This window comes from Phalangium opilio, unplaced genomic scaffold, assembly GCF_054372755.1.
Source record: "Phalangium opilio isolate 3A_F unplaced genomic scaffold, DU_Popi_V2 ptg000082l_1, whole genome shotgun sequence".
NCBI classification, from domain to species: Eukaryota; Metazoa; Arthropoda; class Arachnida; order Opiliones; family Phalangiidae; genus Phalangium; species Phalangium opilio.
In genome coordinates, this window is record NW_028324189.1 from 5039044 (window position 1) to 5059151 (window position 20108).

Genomic DNA, 20108 nt, shown 5'->3' on the forward strand with positions numbered 1-20108 from the left:
TTTGGTAAAAGATATGGATTTAAGGAAATTGTGATAAATATATAGGATATACTTTTTGTAATAAAGAAAATAAATCGAAAGTAATAGCCATTTGTGGATAAAGATTTACTTTTTAAGGGCAAGGGACGAAGCTTGGCTTCGATAGCCTATTCTATGAGATGAGGCTTGTGAATGGAAAGTCAGGATAAGTTTAGTTTAAGACACGTGACATACAGTGTAAGGAGTCGTCCAAGAAATAGCTTTAAACCTTTATCCACTTTGGAGGCCTTACCAAAATGAAGGTACTGTATTCTCGTAATGGCATCATCAAATGTGCTATTATGAGCGAAAGCCAGTTAGGGTTAAAGGTAAAAAAGAACAAGAGTGTATATCCCTGGGCAGCAAGGTTGTTCAGCAAAAATAACGGCTCTAAAGTCAACCTGTAACAGAAGTCGAGTTTACAGTAGAACAAAAATGCTGCATAGCATTTGAAAGCCGGGTTAAACGATAGTTTTGCTCTAGCCATCAGATTTTGAAACATTTTTAGCAAAAAACCATAATCTATATTTCTTTTCGGTTGTACTGGCCTTTTAGGGACCAAGGAGCTTATGGAATCTCTGTGCGGTTTCATATTCGTTCTAGAGCAATTTTCTTTTTGGAATCAGGATATTTTTGAGACCCAGGAGAATTTGAGAATGTATAGTCTTGTTTTTTCCTTCGCTTCCATTTGCCAGGGAAGCGAATCATTTTTTTTGGATGAAAATACTGTAATTCGAAGCATCCGAATGCTTGAAAGTTTTGTCAATACCTCTTAAATTTGTTTCTTTTTTTTTATAAATTCCCCAGTCTTATGGGTCTTGGCTTTCATTTTTAAAAAATTCTTAAAACTTTTAGTTGGAAAAGCTTCTTGTTTTAGAAAGACACGAGAGACAAAGTGGTGTCCTTTGATATTTGTCAAAGCTAAAGTCCAACAAAGCCACTCTGCGTGTGGTTAGTGAAAACATAAGTTTATAAGATATGTTCCATAAGAGTGACACTGTCTATACTTCGTAATGCTAGAGACTTACTGAGAGCTAGTTCGATTAGAGAACGACGCGAGAATTGACTACTCTGCAGGACTTCCATCTCCCCATTTAGTTTGAACTAAGCCTTTGACAGCACCTCCCCAGAATCTCTGAAGTTTCATCTAGGTCACTTCATATGACCAGTAACCAGTGACAAACTTATGGAACGTATCTTATGGTGAAAATAATTTCAAAGGCTACATACATCTAAGAAAGGCCCCATGGTAGAGTTAGGGAATACAATTTCCAACTCCAAAGAACCAATTAGAAGTCTTACGTAAAACGAATGACTTAATTAATGAAATATAATTAACTTTACACGCTATTTCGTAACTCAAGTGCGTTAATTTGTAGAGAATCGATATAATCCTCCAAAGGCGTTTATAACAGAAGACATTCAATTCAACCCACAAATTTTCAACAGTACCATTAACAGAAAAAGAAATACTTTGAGAGACATTTGAGGAATTTTAATGGGTCAGAATCCTGTAATGGTTTCGACTTACGAACCTTTTTCTCTCATCCTATACGACGAAAGAATGTATTGCAGCGTGTCTCGTTTAACTTCACACCCATAAGACAAAATCAGTTAGTTCATTCTGGCAGATCCCATTACCAGTAACCTCGGGATTTGTTCTAACACTTACGAAGTAGTCTTTCTCGATCCATTCGCCAAAGGATGATTTTTCTCACATCAAACTCTAGCAAGGAAAGGAGAATTTCTCTTGGATCTTAATCTCCACAAGAGCGAAGAGCGGAATTACGAATTGCGCAGGTTTTTTTTTCATGAGCGCGTTATTAAAAGCGCAATTTCAAAGAAGAGAAGGGTGACTCTAATTCGAAGTGTAATTTGAGGTGTAGACACATGAAACTTAGTTCTGAAGATTTTATCACCTGGGATCTGACAGCTTTAAACCTTCCGAAATTAAATCTTAGTTCCTCTTTAGGTTCTATGAAATTACCGAGGGGGAAACCACTTGTGAAATCAGGTGTACAAAATTTTTGAAATCACAATTGAAGTCCATAAATTGTTTTTGAAGTCTCTATAAATCGCAAAGTTTAGTTGAAATCTCGGAAATCTTAGGAAGTCCCTAGAGAATCCCTTGAAGTCATGCGAAGTCCTTGGAAATCGCTTGAAGTCAGTCGAAGTCTCTCGGAAGTCTCTTGAAGTCATACGAAATCGCTTTGAAATCCCTTTGAAATCTCTTGAAGTCTCTCTGAAGTCAAGAGAAGTCATACGAAGTCCCTTTGAAATCTCTTGAAGTCTCTCTGAAGTCAAGAGAAGTCATACGAAGTCCCTTTGAAATCTCTTGAAGTCTCTTGGAAATCTCTTGAAGTCTCTCGGAAATCTCTTGAAGTCTCTCGGAAATCTCTTGAAGTCTCTCGGAAATCTCTTGAAGTCTCTCGGAAATCTCTTGAAGTCTCTCGGAAATCTCTTGAAGTCTCTCGGAAATCTCTTGAAGTCTCTCGGAAATCTCTTGAAGTCTCTTAGAAGTCATACGAAGTCCGTTGGAAATCTCTTGAAGTCAAATGAAGTGGTAGAAAAATCCCTTGAAGTCTATTGAAATTCCGTCTTTCATAAGTGGAAATTTCCTTTTCTTCAAATTTTATCTTCAATAGTCTTGATCAGGGCCGGAAATAAGCACAGGACACTGGAATTTTAAAATGTGCCATAGTTTTGTTAAAAACTAAGGGGGTCACTGGACAGTTTGACCAATAAAATTTTGGAAGTTTTGATAGCTTGACTATGGAGATGTGATACTATTTCTGCACACTACAGTGGACAATGTCCTATAAATTTTCCAGTCAAACAGGGGGGCTGGTCTCTATCCCTCAATTTTCGGCCGTTTTCGGAGGTGCAATGCTACCAGACTCTTGTGCCAGACACTCTTCCCCAGAAATGTTTCCTTTTTGGACTTATTGTCGGCTGCTAATCATTCCGTTTTCAAGGAATATTCGTAAAAACGATATATTTTTGTTTGTGGCGAAGTTTAATTGGCTTAATTTAAACTACTATTTAACTAAATTGGGAACCTTCGAAATACAGCATACAAGCAGCCAATTTAAAAATTGTGTCTTCTAGTTCTCTGAACTATGAATTCGAGTATGAATCAGACGATAATCAGTTTCAAAAACCTGAGGGGTCGGAGGTTTTGGAAACAGTGTACGGGATTTCGAAATCCAATTTGATTTCTTCGGATTTCGTTTGATTTCGTCGGAATTCAATTGATTTCGTCGGATTTTGTTTGATTTCAAAATTCGATAAAATCCAACGGATTTTGCAATTTTTCCCGTGATTTCCTCGGATTTTTTCCATGATTTCGGCAGATTTTGGGATATTTCAATTGATTTCGTTGGATTTTGTGATTTCATTTGAGTTTGGATTTCGTGAATTTTGTAATGGATTTCGCGATTTCGTTACTGATTTTGTGATTTCTTTGTTGACTTTGTGGTATCTTTACTGATTTTGTAATTTCTCTACTGATTTTGTGATTTCTCTACTGATTTTGTGATTTCTTTACTGTTTGGTTATTTCTTTATTGATTTCGGATTTTTTATGAGATTTATTAAGTTGGATTTCGCGGGTAGCGTACGGGATTTCATGAATGACCGACCCCTTGCAAAAACTACTGCCCAAGCGCTCACTGGCGTGATTGAGTTAGCTATGCCACGACAAAAACTTCTTTCCGTAAATAGCGGCCGATCACGTGATCATATTTTCCCGCGTGAAACGTCGCAGAATTCTTGAGACATAAGCGACGATCAAATGGATCAGTATACTATCCGGGCTTGTATCTGCGCCATATAATCAAGAAGGAATTTACTATAAGAAGGCCTAAAAAGGCGTCCGGTGCGCGCGTGATAGTCGACAATCCCCCCTCATGGGTGGGGGGAGGCTGGAAAAGAAGGCGGGACTTAATATTTTATCTTACTCTATGTTTCCACCATCTATCTCTTTTACCTTCTCGTTAAGCCTTGGTTTGGTTTTTGGAACTCACGAAATCATAAGTATAGTACACTTGATTCGATTTTGAAACAATTATAGAACGAACGATTTTCACGTAGAGACAAGTATTCAAACTCCATTAAGTTAGGTTCAAAACCTTTAACTAACTTGTTAATGGCAATTAAAAACCATTCCCTAACCGTTTCAGCACCGCTGGCAGCCTCCATTTTCTGCTTACTTTGCTAGACGTTTTCTTTCTCTATTCGGAATACGTCAATCGCGTCTGTATGACCTATCCCCGCGGGATCCAATAGGAAAGCGCAGAGCAATGAGGGACATGAAAGGGGTGGGGCTTACTTGTCCACTAACACCGGCGTAAGAGTAGAAGCGTAAAATCTAGTGACTTAGGCATTCTTATAGTAAATTAATTCTTGATATAATTCTGCATAGATAATTGCTTTCGGTTGCTCTGCACCTTAGTACTTAATAGCGAAGTACATAGATATTTTTTAATTATTACAATTTAATGAAGTCTTGAGAAAAAAATAGAAATCGGCTTTAGTCTATAAATTCTATTGAAGTCACTTGAAGTCTTTAAATTATGTTGAAGTCACTAGAAGTCTTTAAATTATGTTGAAGTCACTAGAAGTCTTTACAAATTCTATTGAAGTCACTTGAAGTCTATAAAATGTAATGAAGTCACTTGAAGTCTCTAAATTATATTGAAGTCACTTGAAGTCTTCATAAATTGTATTGAAGTCACTTGAAGTCTTTATAAATTGTATTGAAGTCACTTGAAGTCTTTATAAATTATATTGAAGTCCCTTGAAGTCTTTATAAATTTTATTGAAGTCATCTGAAATCAAATACAGTTAGTGAAGTCTTTGAAGTCGAATGAAGTCTTTGATAGTTCAATTGAAGTCATTTGAAATCTGAAATCAGGTGTACAAAATTTTCTTAGTGGTTTCCCCCTCGGAAATTACATTGTTGCTGGACAGTTTAAATTAAATTCCATTTAGATTTTTTTTGAATGAGCTACTGTAATATTTTACATGATTAAGTCTTAGTCTTAGGGTTTCTTCCAGTAACCATTTATTAACGAAAAAAGACTTAAATATTACATTAGAGGGTTTACACGCCGCGTTACAAAGAAGCGGAAATTAGTTTTTTCCCTTATAGCTATTAAGGGAGAAAGAAATTATATTTGACATCTTATAGACTTAGAATATTAAGGATTTTTTCCCTTTTTTTTCCTTCTGCACAAAAATCAATCTAACATTCCAGTCAAAATTAATTTGAAACGTAAGTATAGAGCGCCTATAGCTTTGTACTTGCTCAAATTCTCGTCTGATTCCGACTGTATTTTGTTTCCATCATATTAAAAGAACATCGGGTTGGTTTCAGCACAGACCACCTAACCATGGACAGGCAACTGAATAGGGAGCTAGGTTTGCTTAGAACAACGCCTGACACCACGTATCTACCAAGAAACCGAGTGCTGGAAGTAGTTCCAAACATTTTTACGAGAACTGAATACAATTAACAACTGTCCACTCTACTCCTCTACTGTATATCCTCTATGGTTTGACACGGCTTTGCCTGTCCATGGGTAGGTGGTCTGAGGTTTCAGGTGAATGCCCAATGTGTTTTTGTCCCGTTACGAAAACGAGTATTCAGAAGTTGCGCGCATATGGCTTCCCCATCTCTCCAACAAATGCAATAAGTTGAAAACAACAATCAAAGAAAATGTACAGGGGCTTGTCCTTGAAGCTAACTGAAGGTTTGCCGAGTATGTAATTTGGTTTTTCTTTCGTATACCATCTACGTGATACAGTTATATAATGTTTTATCCGTATCCGGAAGAAAGGAAATGAATACTCCCGAGAAATTCCAGCCCGTTTTGAGACGGCTAAGAATAAGAACTAAATATAAGTCGAGAAGGAAAAGAAAGGTCATTATACAATATGAAATCTTCGTCTGCTTCCGTGCCCGGCACATACATTACCCCCAGCTAGGGTTACCCATTCTTCTGGACTATTTTCCCTTATTTTCAAAGATAACTGTGGTTAGGAAACTCAATGTCCCTGCAAAAAATGCATCGCTCTTCCCGATAAACAGAAGATAGCCAACGTTTTGACTTTTATTCCTTCTTGGGTCAAGTAGATTTTTTGACAACAGTATATCGTTGAGATGACTTGTGTGTATGAAATGTTATCTTTTGATGCAATGGTCCTGTTTTTAAAAGTACTTTGAAGTCGATCTAAATATGTTGTTTTTTAAGAAAACAATAATATGTACATGTGTGTGTAGAATTTGAGCTTGATGTTTAAGAAAAACAGTTTATCGAAGAAAACATTTTCGCTGCCAAGTTTCCCATTTAAAATGAACTCTTAAAAGTACTCTAGCTTTTCATTCATGCTTAAATGTACTACCATCCGTGTTAAACAACATATCAATTTGTCAACGACAAATGTCAAGTCGCGTAAAGGTTCTTGCACCCTCGAAAGCAAAAAACACGCAGTTTAAAAACCGAAAATATCCCATTACTATCTACCGTAACACAATGTTCCGGCCTTACTATTTTTGTAAAGCTTTAAAATTAATTTCATCTCACTTCCAAGTTTTTACGACGTTGCTCTACTATATATAAATAAGACATTCCTGGGAAGGTTTCTTATAGGAATGACAACAACTTTGCCAGAAGGAACGTCAAGTGCGAAAAGGAAAATGAGATTTCTCGGATGTGGAAATAAGAAAGATTCGGAATCTTGGCTAAGGATATACCTTGTTGAGGTTATAGCTTCAGGCACGGATAACTAAATCACGCTTTTTACCTCAATATTAACTAATAGAATGTTGTACGGAGCCAAGAAAACAGTCTTAGCAACACCAAGAATCCTTATCTTTCCTCTTCACTGTGTAAGATGTTTGTGGTAGTCTAACAAGCTTACAACGCTTGGACCATGGTGACGTCAATGAAAGCACCTCTAACATCAATAAGATCAATAAGCATCATCATGGCAACGCAAATCGTCCTAATTAAATGTATCGTTGTATTAGGGTAAGGGATTTCGATATTGTAAATCGTGTTTCAGCCACCGACCATAGTTCTTCTGGTTGCTCTTACCGAATCTGTAACGCTTCAAGTCATACGGTATGACTTCTTCACCTACCCGATAAAGGCTCCGTTACCCGAGAGTCTAAAAGTCCATTAGCTCGCTGCTAGGCGCTGCCTGAATTCTTGCTCCAAGGGGGACTCGATATGAACCCTCTAAAGACTTTTATATGAAGCTAAGAACAATGAAAGCCCTAGCTCGTACTACATTTTTTCTTTCTTCTACCGCACACTCTTGTGTGGGTTAAGACTCGCCACTTCTTCGCGCTCGGGTTAGCGCTTATTCTTTCAGATATAAAAGCTGGTATAGTGAATAAGTCAAGATATTTCCGTTGGTACTTTCGTTCAAATTGACACTGACAGTTTTATGTCTCGCTAGTCCCGCGAGGCAAACCTTTAACCCACATGAAATTCTTTCCTGAACTTCTCTTCGTCAAGAAAATAAAAATTATTTTAACACTAGTTTTGAAACAAGTTGTTTTTTGTTTTAGTACTTGTGTATACAAATAACCTTTCCCTTCATGTTGTACATAAGAAGATCTATCTTTATTGCAACCTTTCGTCCAAATATGAAGTCTCTACTTAACCAAAACTAAGTCTGTCTCAGCCTGTAATATTTATTTCCTTCATGCAAACTCAAATGGAATGTTTTCACTGGACTTTATTTTATCATTTTCAATTCTTGTACCACAACTATACTTCTTTTAGAAAGAGTTATGTGTTTGATACAAAAAAAAAAACTAAACGAGAAAAAACATTACTTTTACATTACATCAAGTATTGATGCATCAAAGTCATAATTTACCAGGCGAAATAACGTATAAAAACGTAATCCTAACCAGGCCAAAACATCATAAAAGATAAAAAAAATCCGCAATGAAATAAATGGAATTTATCTATATTTCAGATGTTTGGAAAAATATAAGAGAAGTAGACGTAAATTGACCTTAAATAAAATACTAAGCTGCGGTAACACGACAGTAACTTTCTCTCTGAACAATATACTTGATGGGGAGCATACTTGTACAAACGACACGCCTATGAACACTAAATCTTTGTAAATAGTACTGTAATTCAACCAGAAGTGAGATGAGACCAGAAGTACTGAGCTAACCAAATTCTTCACTCGGCGAAAGTGAATATTCTTGATAACACAAGAACGGTTGGCCCTCTAGTAGCGGTTTCTGAATTCCCCCTCCAAAACGTGAGACGCAAGCGGTGGTAGACGGCCGAACTAGATTCAAAGAGCCGCGTCCGTGTTCGGCCGCTTTAGGTTGAGGGGAAGGGGATAGGAAATGTTTTTGGAACTCGACCAATTTTTTTCTCAGTAGTGTAGGCGCGTGGGAAACGGCATAAAATCCTCAAATTTGTTCACTAGTGCCAGGATCTACTATCAATGCTAGAGCCCTTCACTTCTAGTCTCATCTCACTTCTGATTCAACGAATCAACCTACCAAAATATGGTTTTGTCCCTATTGAACATTATTTTGAGGATTTTAAGAAAACACTCTGTTGTTTGCTTCCTTAGTTTGGTTAGAGTACGACTAATGCACTTGAAGTACCTACATAAAATACAACTCTTGTAGAAAATTGCTTTTAAAAGCCCTTATTAAACCTCTAAGGAACATCAAAAAGAAAAAAAAAATAATCTATGCTGATATTTTCTTAGTAAAATTTAACATGGAAAATGCTTTGAACTCTTGTTCGTCATGTATTAGCGGTCTCAACGCTTTTAAAAGAACCGACTAAAGAAATCTAAAAGAAATGGAGGGAAAAATGTCCTTTAAAGTTGTATGGTCACTCAAGCTAAGTGGAGTAGCGGATCGGAGTGCAACCTCGAAAGCTTGAGGCATATTTTTGTGTATCGAAAAAAACTATATATGAAAGATTTAAACATACATTTGGCTAAGTCCTTAGAGGTACATACATACATACACGCTTTAAGATTTAAAAATATGTTTGCTTCATATCGACAAAAATCGTGGAATCATACACTAGAGACTAGAGTTTGAAATCTTAGTACTAATGGAGCATTTACTTTTTGGGAGTAAGATGTTTTTCTTTTTCATCCTAAATCGGTTTTATTAGCTACGGAGTGTAAAACTTGTAGAGCCGCTCTCTAGAGCCGGTGTTTTAATGTAAAATGATTGTAAGTTGTAAATGCCCGAAAGATTCTGTAACTTTATATACAATAGTTCTTTTCGAAAGAAATGTACCACAAAGAGGGGTAATTGTAACATGATTCTTCACAACAACAGAACATTTGGAGCAAGGTTACTAAACCGAATCACATACGCGATAAATAGTTCCCTCTTCATTACTCTATTGCCAAGGCTTGCTTGTGGATTTTTGTCCCACGACAAGACGAGGTTTTAAGAGTTGATTGCTGACGATTTAGTACCAAATAGTTATAGAATTTACACAAACGCACGGTGCAATGCCCGTCTGAAGTTTGTTGAACAGGAGACCAAACAAACACGTGCATGAGCCTGAGAAGAATCATGTTTGCAAAACTAAGGTATTATGAGGATACAGAGTGCCATCCTTCTTCTATTACCCCCTTCTGATGTGATATAAGTTTCGAATAAGCTCTATGAGAAGAAATTGCGAAATTCTATTCGTACATGATAAATAGTCTTAGCTGTTCCAAAGTATTTTCTAACTATCTATTTTTAGATTAAATAAATTGCGTTTTGATATCGGTTCAATCATCAAATTCTCACGATCGTGTGAAAATTCTACTGAAATTTTGCCCATTTTCACATAAGAATATAGTTGCACGCGCAAAAGAACTGTAATATAAAAGAATTCTATAGTAATGATAGGGCTAACTTTATATATTAACTTCCGAAAAACACTTTGAACAATTTGATTGATGTCTAACATCTTGTAATTTCCTGAAATGTATCGAAGTTTTTGTTGCTCGCGTTTTATTTTTATCTCCTACAAAATTTATTCCCAGAATATTTCAAGAAACTACCGAAGATTAACTGAACGTTTATCGATTTATATATTTTCTTCCTTTCTCTAGAAAATTCGTGGAAAAACGGAAAACTTCATCAAGTTTACACCCCCTCGATTTTTCTTAGATATTATTTAGAGCTTCCCATTCCCATACAGTCGTGCCTTTTCCCAAGAGAGTTTTGGGAAAGAGCAAGAGCCAAGAAGTCACAAAAATAAAATGGAAGGGGAAGATAATGTTGTTTAGTTGTTAAATTTTACAATCCCCTGAGGCCTAAAATTCACTTTCAAAAGGTTAGGCATAAAAGAACAATGGATATTTTCAATATTGTTATAGTTATTTTAAACTTTAAAGTGAAATTTTGCCTAATTCAAGATTTTGTCTGTAGGTTTGGGTTTTAGGCAATGTGGCTCATATTGTGCAATATTTTATTGTAAGTGGTTTCCTAATGGGAAATGGAGTATTCAATTTATTTATGTCAAAGTAAATAAGACCGGTTTCCCATAGAATCTTAGTGCTGGGGTTGAAATGTTTCAGAGCCGGAGCCCGTTCAGAGTCTCAATTCCTTCAGGGATCGTTTTTCAAGATCAGGCCCAAAATAAAGTCTGAAAGAATTAAAAGGAATCTTACGCTTTATTTTAAATGTATTTGCCATTCATGATTTTTATACTTGAATGGTTTTATAGCTCCAGGGATTTTAAAGGTAGAGCTCACTGCATCTTAAGAATAAAATGGTCGATATTCCATTTTCTCTTTTCTTAGATCTCTGACAGGTGATAATTATGCAAATTTAGGGAATCAAACGAAAAAAGAATTTTATTTTTTTTTTCTTTCTTTAGTTTTATTTAGAGAAAATAGTAGTGTGTAAATTTATGATAAATCGATTTGAATTTTATTCTTTTTTTATTCAAATAACTCTATCCTAGATTTAAAATAGGTAGTAGCCTTTTCTTGTTAGTGAACAATTAATTTCAAATGTTTAAAATAATTAAACACTTAAGTGGGTGTTTATCTTCAAATTTTAAATACAAATGTTATACCATGCAGGGTTTTCCTATAAGTCTGTAGTAAATTTTAGGGTGTGTTCTTAGGGTTAAAATTTGTCGGACGTTTCAAGGAACATGTGGTACACAAAATTCAATATGACATCATAAAATAGCCAATTTTCATAAAAGGCTGAATTTACTCAAAATAATATCAAAAAATAATATTACCAGACAATGTATCCTACACGTCTTTATGCATCTCGACACGCGTCACTCAAATATTGAGCGTAAAAAACATAATTTGATTGGTTTATACGAATACAAAATGCCATGGACGATGGTGAAACACCACACCCGGTGTCCACCCAATTATTTTAAGGGAAAATATGACAGAATGGGATATACGCGAGAAGAAACTTTCGTATAGTTTTGGGTGGAAATGTCGTGTTGGGAAAAGCTTTTGTCTCCTAAGGCTGGGGTGAATGGATAGATGTAGCATAAGCTTATAAGTTCTGCTCCTTAAGTATGACACTACATACTTCGAAATGCTAGAGACTTACAACTCGAGCTAGTTCGAGAACGACAAGCGAGAATTGAAGTCCTACACTCGGTTAAATGAATTTTGCAGGATTTCCATCTTCCTCTTTAGTCTGAACTTACTAAGCCATTGACAGCGCCTCACCAGGCGTCGCTTTACCTCGAATCTATGACCTACCCCATTCACTTCACGTCAAGCTCCAGTTTGTAACCAGTGACGAACTTATGGTGAACATATCTTATGTACTTATGAATGTAGGCTTAGGATCAGGCTAGGACGGCTTTGCCTTGGCCAGTATCCAAAAACATTGTTTTGTGAGAGAAACTCCGGATAACTAGATTGAAAACGAAACCTTTCCGGGCATCCTCTGTTAAAACTTTTGGGTCTTTCGGAAGTCATTCAATAAAAACCTTATTACGTAAATCCTGTTTGAAATATTCGCGAGAATTTTTGGTTTTAGTCCCTTTTCGAGATATTTTGTGGGAAACTTTCTGATATCCAAAAGGGGAGAAAAAGAGATTCAGAATAGGATTAAACTGGCTAATTAACTAAGATTAATTGGAATTGGGCACTTTAGACTCTTATTACTTTTTCGAACATGAAAGTAAACTTCTCGAATATTTCACTAGGAGCACTTAAAATATGTTCTATAGTAGTTTCCTTCTGATCTTATCCAAACATAGACTAGTATAATCCAACCAATTTAGCTTAATTAGACGGAAATTGTGTTTAAAACAGACACAATTAAGGCAATTTTCAGTTAGCGCAGAAATGGCGGAAGTGTTTCTCAAATTAAGATGAATGTCGCAAACTGTGTTACGTTTAAAAGAAAAGGTAAGGTTACATAACTTTATACCTTAAAATAGCGGCCTTTTTCCAAATACAAAAGGAATAATATAAAAAGAATTGTCTTATTACAAAATAATTAGGATTTAATTTGTCTTACAAACGAGGACTACTGCGCCATCCGCCATTGCTTTAGTGGCGTCTGCTAAACCGAACCGCTTACCACTACGGGAATGGTTGAATTCTCACAGGCTGAGAGAGGTAAGGGGTAAGAATTTCGATATAGCAGACGCCACTAAACTAATGGCGGATGGCGCAGTAGACCTCGTTTTTAAGACTAAATAAATGCTAATTGTCATGTAATAAAACACGATTTAATTTTTAAATATTTTTCCTTTTATATTTATAGGAAAAGGTCGTTCCGTTCTTTTAGTGTATAATATTATGTTACCTGAACCTTTTCTTTAAAATAAAATTTTGACGGTTGTCACCTGGCGACAGTTTAATTCAAAAATCAACAAAGGCAAGCTTGAAATTAAAAAGGTTAATTAATTACCAACAGTCAGAAACAGGGATGTACGCTTTAAACCCTTAACCAAATTCTCAGACAAAAGATAGGCGAACGTCCTGTCCGCCGGCCCTACGCGGATTTTCAGACAAAAGCCCAGGGTTTTTCAAAAATAGATCTCTAAATTGGGGATGGGCCTTTGCTTCATTTTTCACGGCGCGTTTCTTTTGTCTAAAAACGAAGTTGGAAAGTTACTTGGGTTATTTTTTTTATTTTATCTTCCTTCCGAAACGGATGTATCTCAGAGTTTCCGTTACCGTTTTGATATCTTTAATGGAAATATAACGCTTGTCGATGTCTTTTTCGATTTTATTTCTTTCAAATTGTTCGTTCACAGTTAATGCATTTGCCCTTACTAAAATCAATACCGATATTGGAAAGGTCTAAAAGTCTATTTTGGACGTTCGGAATTGACATGCGTTTCAGACTTTCAGTAGAAAAACGTAGGAAGTTTTTTTAAATATATGCTACCTGAATTTCTAACATAATCCTGAAGTTATTTTTGCAAGATAAAAATAATTACCTATAGCTTTCATAAGAAATTAAAATTATAATGAGTAATTTATGAATTTCTAGACAATATAACCCTTTTTTTATGAAATGTGACTTTACAAATAATTGGGAAAGTGCTTCTAGAGCTTCAAAAATATTAAACAAATTGGCCTTATTCCTATCTGGAAACTACTCCCATAGAGACTGGGGTAACTTACGAAGGTTCGCGGAATTACCACCAGGTGGCTCGAGTACCCCGCCATCCAACGGTGATTCTGCACTTAACAGTAGGAAGCATAAGGCCTATTGACAATATTGTGGGCAAATACTATACGGTATAAATTGGTAAAATACTGGTAAATTACTTACTTAATTACCAACGAAATTACCTAATAAATAAATAATTAACACCAAAGAAATGACTTTCTTAATGAACTATTTCTCCAATTAATTTTTAATTATATCGTATGGTATACAACAAAACAATTCTTAAATTTGGCTAATTACTTATTCCAATGATGGTAAAAAATTTTAAATAATAAATACGTATTGATTACTCTTGTCTTGTTTTAGCTAGCGCACTAGGTTTTAATTGGAAGTGAATCCTTACCGAGAAAAAAAAAAGATAATGCCAGAGATTTTTCTGTACATAGCTATATACTTTTGAATTAAAAAAAACGGAAATGGAAAAGTAACAAACTAAACTAAGCTCCGTGCATTAGCCTAATGAAGCTTAATTATATACTAGAAATGAAAGCTCAATCGTTGCTGCTAATTAAGAAGGATTAATTAGCCCCCAAAAACAAAAAGAACCAAAATTAAAACACAAGCTTCTTATCGCCTGAATGATCAACCGATCGAAATTTGTTTAAAGCTTTGTTTGAAATTTCTGTGTTGACATTGCGATGGAGTTATTTCCATTTCTGGACTGTATAGTTCTAGATAAGGTAATTGCGGTAATTGTGTTAATTCAGGATACCTTTACATCTATTTGACTTACAGTATAACTTGAATCCTTGTTAAATTACTTTAGTTAGACTCGTTTAATGCACCGTAATATGGGTCAATGGAATTCTTTACATCTTTTAGAATTCCGAAAACCCTATAAATCAAGTGTGGACTTTTGCTCCCGAGATTCAACTTCATTCAAGGATTTGGGAAATGGATCGATACCGTTCAATTGCATACTGAACATCCTAACCCTTCCTTTACACTAAAAGAAAGTTTAATCCGAGGGGTCTACCACTTCTTCTTAGATAGATATAATACCAAGTTTAATGTCTTATCATTTTTCAACATTTAATGTGTTTTCAGAAGAAAATAGTTTAATTAAATTTTATTCTAGTTGAAAAATAATTTCTAAGCTATTTCTAACTTAATTATTTCCTTTCTATGAGGAGTTCGTTTGCCATTGTTTAGATCCTTATTTAGATTAAATGAAATTAGCTTTTTTATTCCGGGAAACCAATCTTAATGATGATTGGATTAATTAGCAACGAAAGGACTAGCCTAAATATAGAAACTACTGAAGTGTATGATTTGCTTCTGAAGTCCAAATTTCTTTGGGCCCAAGTTGATTGGAGTGTTAGTTGAAACATAAGTTTATGAGATATGTTTCATAAGTATAACACTACCCATACTTACAGCTCGAGCTAGTTCGAGAACGACGCGAGCATTGACTACACTCGGTTTTGCAGTCCATCTTCAAATTTAGTCTGTATACTAAGCCATTAACAACGTATCACCAGCCGACACTTGAGGAGAATCTATGAAGTTTCACCTACGTTGCTCGATCATGTGACGGTCTCAGTAACGATGGGATGTTACTCGCAGTCAGAGAAGTTAATCACTTTATTGGATAATTATTATAAACTTCTAATTTAATTCGATCTAATGGTACCATAATTATCGTACTGATTATCCCACAGGGTTGTGAAACTACATGTGGTATCCTTACCGTCCTAAAAAACAGGATAAACCTTTCGAGCTATGCTTAAACAAGAACATAGTCTTTTTCGTAGTTAGGATATGTGTGTCCCTAGAAACATTAAGTAACATTACAAGAAAACCCTTTCGCAATTACTTCATCTAATGAAAGAAAAAGATATTGTCCAATTACATATCATTAAACAGTTCCTTTTACAAGAAAAATTTGTTCACGCGGTAACTTCTTTCAAACACACACACAGACATGCTGGCAAGCCATTAGTGTACCAATACATGTACCCAAAAAAAAATAAAGCTAAGAGGGGTAATCGAGTGATTACCGTTGGAGGAAAAAGAAATTGAAAGTTGCTGAGTTTCAGCTTTTTTGCACGCTTTCCTGCAGAATTTTTCTTCATTCAGTAAACGGTAGGAATTCGATCTGAATCAGTGTTATCTAAGCCTCGTAGGTCCTTTTTTAAGTTCCTATGTACAAAGTCTGCATGCGAATATTTCTAAGCTTTACTAAGGAGATGTATTCCGAAATTGGATAGGTTTTTTCCCAACACCTTTTTCGAGTGGTTGCCTCGTTGGACTTAAATATTCCGACAGCGTCCCATTGAAAATTTATCTTTATCTCGCATAGAGATCCTACAGAAAATACAAACAACCCATTAATACACAAGAGAACATATCGAAGCTTTTCTTCCCATATTGGTGTCGACAAGCAATATGTGGGTTCTTATTTTCTTCTCTGGTACACATGTCTCTGGGCGAAAACTTTTCCGAAAATTGAATGAACGTTTTCTGAATTTCTTTCATGATTCTAATAGAATATGTTCGATCTAACTATGATTCTTTCTATCTTTGAAATCACGAGGTTCCTGCCTTCCGGCGTGGTGGAACAACTGGACCGTAGGTCCTGTTCAAACCATGCTTGCTGACGCAATGATGACTTTAATACATATTATTGGACAAAACCTGAGTCTTTCATATTTAAATAACGTAAAAACACGTAGGCCTACTTCTATTTTGGGTTTCATGTCCCACTGCACCTTAAAATGAAAGAAATTTCTGATTCTTGACACTATAACCATGTAATGACACTCCTCATAAGTTTGGGTAGAAAGGATATTTGCAAAGAGATCGATGTTCAGATCAGAGCCTACGCTCCGTACGTTAGATCATTTATAAACGGTTATAGAGGAGTGTATCTCGTTGTAGTGAATTTCCAGTGGAAGGAGTTACAGAAACCATAGCCTACTCTGATCTCTATCCATAACCTTAACTAGACTTTACCATGGAGACACGCCTTTCTCTGTCCTGATTCGGTTTGGACGAGAAGTCTTTAAACGAAGATGACGTATAGCCTCAACGGCAGACCCTTACTTACTCACTATAGTTTTGTGATATCGCCTTACTGTAAAACTCCACCAACTATTTCCACCATTTGCATCGAAGCATTTAGGTTCTGAACAAAAGCTATTTATAAAAGTAAATCCCCTACATTTTTTCTTCTATACACGTAACAGTGTACATAGTCAAAATTTCTAGTATTTTCTTCTTGGAAAATCGACTTTTTTATTTTTAGAAACAGCGCGTCTAAAAACTTTCTTCTCCAATGATTTTCTTGTTTCTTGCATCAGAAAACCACGATTATAAGAAAGTAGCAGTATTGTCACGTAAAAATTTTAAAATAATCGAAGAAGGGCCAGTCGTTCGTGCATTGATTTTGAAATTGGATGGGAAAACAAAATAGGCAATGTAAAATAGAACCCGGTTTGATTCGAGACGTTGTATTTTATATAAGAAATCTATGGTTAAACAATTGCATGGTTGCTAATAAAAACGATCCACTTTGAAACTTAGCAAATAATTGATCTATAAAGTAAGCATGATAAGGGTTGATATAAGTGAAATCTTATTGGATTTTTTGGTCCTTGTTGGCTTAGATCGCTGTAATAACTATCTTTCGAAGCCTTCAGCGAAGAGATCCGAAAATAAAACTCATATCTCGCTAATAGTTTGGTATTGCTCTAACGCAATACATTATTAAAGCGCAACTATAGTGGAGTGTCTCATAAAATAAAGGTCGATGATATTAATAAAGCAGACGAGGCCTACTGAAGGTGGGGCAGACAAGATATAGAGAATAGTTTCGATAAAAGTGACTTTAACGGAGAACGACTTGTTTGAGTATCGAAGCTAAGTATTTTCTTGCTTGTTCTCTAGGTGAATGACCAAGGAACGTTTATACGTCTTTAGTGAATTTAAAACTAGGCATTACATACGTTTATAAGATATGTTCCATAAATAATATAGAGACTGACTGAGAGCTAGTCCGAGAACGACGCGAGAATTGACACTCGGTTTTGCAGTCCATCTTCCTATTTAGTCTGTACTAAGTCTTTGACAGCGCCTCACCAGAATCGATGACCTTTCACCTTCGTCACTTCATGACAAGCTCTCAGCAACCTGTGACAAACTTACGGAACATATCTTATGAACTTATAGAATTATCAATAAATATAATCAGATATCTAGTACATTCTCAATGCTATTTTACAAAACTTTTGTAAACAGGTTTGCTTCTTCTAGCATTCTTGGAATAAAGACTAACTTCATACTCTAAAAGACGAAAGTGACACTTGGCTCACACTCCCATTAATTAAAAGAACTTAAAGTTGGGTGACGTGGGCCAAATTCATATTAGAAGGGTGAAAAAATTACGTAGTATACTTAACAATCCCGGGAGCGTTAACTTCATCGTTACATCATAAAACAAATTACACTCTTGTTGAAAAAATACACCATTTCCTAGGAAATATTTTTTTCTCGCCTGTAAGACAATCTTTCCGTTAACTTTGCCAAAAAGTTAAAGATTGTCCCAGATTTTTTTTTTTTTGGTTAGCGGGAAGAACGGTTTCAAGCGCTCCAGTGCCTGTTGAAACATTCTTAGTGACTATGTTTTAGGTTACCACCGGAGGTACGCGGTCCCTGGAGCTAGCTAGGACTTTATGGAGGCTTCTTGAGAGCCTTAAAAAGAAATTGGCCTGAAAATGAGAAGACGTGATAGCCGTTTATTATACTTCAAGACAACCGAATATCTTAGCCTCTGTGTCGTCGTAGCTCCTATAGTGATGCATCATTTAGGAATCTGTGGGGACCAACTTTTCAAACTCTATGGGAAAGTTCGACCTACATGGGCCTAAGCGTATAAGAAAATGATGGGATATAGGCTATGCCATAAATTTTATCTCGTTTACCTTATGTTCCACTCCATTGTATATTGGAAGTAAAGTATTTTTCACCATTGACCTATGGTCAAGGCTCTGAAAGTTTCGATAACTCGCGTATTTTGTCTTTCAATCAAAGTTTATGTGAATAAAACCAACATGTGCTTTAGTTCTGACAGAAGTGAGATGAGACCAGAAGTACTGAGCTAACCAAATTCTTCACTCGGCGAAAGTGAATATTCTTGATAACACAAGAACGGTTGGCCCTCTAGTAGCGGTTTCTGAATTTTCCCTCCAAAACGTGAGACGCTCGCGGTGGTAGACGGCCGAACTAGATTCAAGGAGCCGCGTCCGTGTTCGTCCGCTTTAGGTTGAGGGGAAGGGGGTAGGAAATGTTTTTGGAACTCGACCAATTTTTTTCTCAGTAGTGTAGGCGCGTGGGAAGCGGCATAAAATCCTCAAATTTGTTCACTAGTGCCAGGATCTACTATCAATGCTAGAGCCCATCACTCATCTCACTTCTGGTTCTGATAAAGGGTATTGAAGTTTGCCGTCTATGGACAATTGCACATAAGGCTTTTTGCCTCTTGCATAACATACTTTTCCATTGGGAGTTATGAGTTGGTACATGTATCCTCTAACAGAAAAAAAATTTGGCTTTCGCTTATTTTTGGGAAAGAACTCTTATATATTTTTTCTTTTGTGACCGGATCAACCCTTATCCTTATAACTCTCTTTTTTATCGTTACTAGAGAAGGAGGGATTGGCTTCCGGATCAGATATAAGTTCGTTAGAACCATGCCAAAAACCCTTGAAGCTATCTAACTACCTTGGTTACCATTAGTTATCGCTGTACGCCTTTGCTTCATTATGTTACCAATAATTCTCCAACCAAACTGTTGCCTGAAACAGCGATTATAGAAAAAATCTTGTTAGAAATAAGTTCGAAGGATTTTGTTGAACGCGCGTGATGCGAGGCAATGAAAAAAAACCTTGATTGTATCAAATCTCAAATTGGCTGAAATTGGGGGGCTGATTTTGATCCAATTGGTATGGAATCTCTCTCCATCGTTTCTATATTAATCCCAGCGTAATAATTCAGGCGAAACCGACTTTGGTATCACAGGAGGGCCGGAATTAATCGCGGATCTCTCGGAAATGTCTTAAAGGACACGTACAATGTTTCTCTAATTACTAAACGGGGCGTGTTCTGGCTATCGTTCTGATTATTTAGTTCCCTTTTCTACTACCAGAAGGGGATAATAGAAGAAGGATGACACTCTGTATCATCATAATACTTTAGTTATGTAACATGATTCTTCCCTAGAGAGGGAGCCCTTTTCGTTTGCTCTTCCGCTCATCAAACTTCAGATGGGCATTGCACCGTGCTGGGTGAATCCTATAAATGTAATCAACCCATAAACCTTGATTGTCTTGACGTGGGCCAAAAATACACAAGCGCATGCGCCTTGGAAAATAGTTAAGAGTTAATAGAGTGATGACGAGGGAAAT

At 36.1% G+C, this 20108-nt stretch overlaps 2 protein-coding genes and 1 long non-coding RNA gene across 4 annotated transcripts in view; 1 reads left to right on the forward strand and 2 right to left on the reverse strand.

Annotated features, from left to right (window-relative positions):
• LOC149651103 (DNA polymerase beta-like) overlaps positions 1-20108 on the forward strand; it is a 61784-nt gene that overhangs the window by 19449 nt on the left and 22227 nt on the right. The gene's annotated exons all lie outside the window — the stretch shown is intronic.
• The window catches only part of LOC149651104 (neuropeptide SIFamide receptor-like), a 37758-nt gene that overhangs the window by 14407 nt on the left and 3243 nt on the right, over positions 1-20108 (reverse strand). The gene's annotated exons all lie outside the window — the stretch shown is intronic.
• Positions 3016-4959, reverse strand: LOC149651105 (uncharacterized). The gene is made up of 2 exons (XR_016371052.1): positions 4006-4959; positions 3016-3940 (listed from the first exon to the last, which is right to left on the reverse strand). It is a non-coding gene; the product is annotated as an uncharacterized LOC149651105 (long non-coding RNA).